Raw genomic sequence first — 1,845 nt, 5'->3', positions numbered from 1 at the left:
CGACATCGCTAGCAAGGTCGCTGCTATGTGACAGAAAATGGTGACAAAGCAGCGACGTAGTCGTCGCTGTCGTGTGTGACATGGCCATTAGTCAACCCCACTAGGCACTAAAGGACACACAGGGATAAACAGGGGAAAACAACTTATCTCCAAGATGACTCAGGGAGAGGAACTGCAACGACTACAAAGATTCTGCAGATGTATGCAAACTGACTGCTTGCACTGAAGACTTGAAAAGGATATATGAACTATCACCAGCACCGAGTAATATTAAGTGAAGGTATATAAAGACAAAGGGAAGTACTGATGAACAACAGCTGAAAGGCTGAGGAAATATGCAAGGTCCTAAAGGAAAAAGTGATGAAAACCAAGCAGAAATAAAAAGGTCAGGGAATAGTTTGCACAGCTAAACACTCTGACCTTCTATAGCCGGACACCACAAGACTGTGTCAACCGTGACAGCACCATAGCTCAGTTCAGGCTAGAAAGAGAACCAGCTTACAAAAAGTGGAAAGGAACCTAGAAGAAAGGACAATAGTTTGGAAGCTGGTATAATTTTAGATTGGATAGAGCTATGGTGTAACCCGAATCCTTTACCCCTGATGAATCTATAATGAGGAAACACGTTGGGAGCCTATGATGAAGGGTTTCATTTTATACCTACCTAACAGTGTTGTATGGAAACAGGATTAAATAGATGACTTCCCCTGGACCTGGGCAAGATTGTTACCTGCAACTAATGAGGTGTCTCCCTGTTTATAGAAACCAGTGACCGTCTTTGGACAGGAGCCTCTCATCTGGGTCTCTCCATTTAACACTAGAACTACTGAGGTAGTCATTTTGACTACTTTGCACCATGTATTTCTATATAGGTGTCACGAGTCCAGTAGTTCTAGTGTTAAATGGGTTTAGTTTCTCTCGATTCTAAAATGGTTAAGTGCCAGTTTTGCTCTTGCAGCTTTTCCAAGCAGTTCCTATCTGAGTGATAAGCTGCACACAGTTTGTAGTCACACTCTTCAGCTTTAAATAGTGGTGTATCCCAGCAATCACTGCTGAAGATACAAAGTCATTTGGTCTCTGGCCGTCTTGGAGGAAGGTTCTGCTTTGGAAGATTCCTGCTCTCAGGCGTTAGCCTTTTGTTACTTCTTCCATCCTGTTTGTCTTACCCTGCCTTGTATCTGGTTAGTTCAGCGGTGAGGTCTCGTGTACCTCACCTGCCCCTCACTAGTCAGGGTTACTATAGGGTCTTCTCAGGGTCTCAGGTTCCTGTTCGGCGACAGTTGTGGAGACTGTATAGGGCCTGGCTAGGAGAATAGGGTCAGCTGCGGTTGAGGATAGGAGGTGTTCCACCATTCCCCTTCACTAGTTCCAGGGCCTCCCGCTGTTTGTGTCCTTTTTTTAGTTGTATTTTTGCGCGTCAGACGCACATAGGTCTGAATGCCCCCGCCATGCTTGTCTGACCCAGCAAGCGTGACATGAAGTCTACAAATCTAACCATTAAGGCTATCCGAATATACCTTCTGCGTGTTTTTTATGGCTATATGGGGTATGTAAAAATGAGGTTCAATTATCTCTAATAGAAAGGCTACTTGAATATATCGGTCTGTTCATGACTATCTAGAGCGTATTACATGGTCAGTGTTACATTCAAGAACTGTTAAAAGTACTTTTAAAGTGACTTTAATGCGGAATGTGTCCCCTAATTAAAATTTATATTTTAATTCAATTTTTTTCTATATCACATGTATAAAGACAAAAATGAGAGATAAATTGGGGAGCGGGGTTTGACTTAATCAATTGGCAAAAAGTCACCTGGGTCCTTCCAGCAACACAAATAAATGATCG

Source organism: Anomaloglossus baeobatrachus, chromosome 8 (genome assembly GCF_048569485.1).
Source record: "Anomaloglossus baeobatrachus isolate aAnoBae1 chromosome 8, aAnoBae1.hap1, whole genome shotgun sequence".
Taxonomy (NCBI): domain Eukaryota; kingdom Metazoa; phylum Chordata; class Amphibia; order Anura; family Aromobatidae; genus Anomaloglossus; species Anomaloglossus baeobatrachus.
This window is presented reverse-complemented; position numbering follows the sequence as displayed.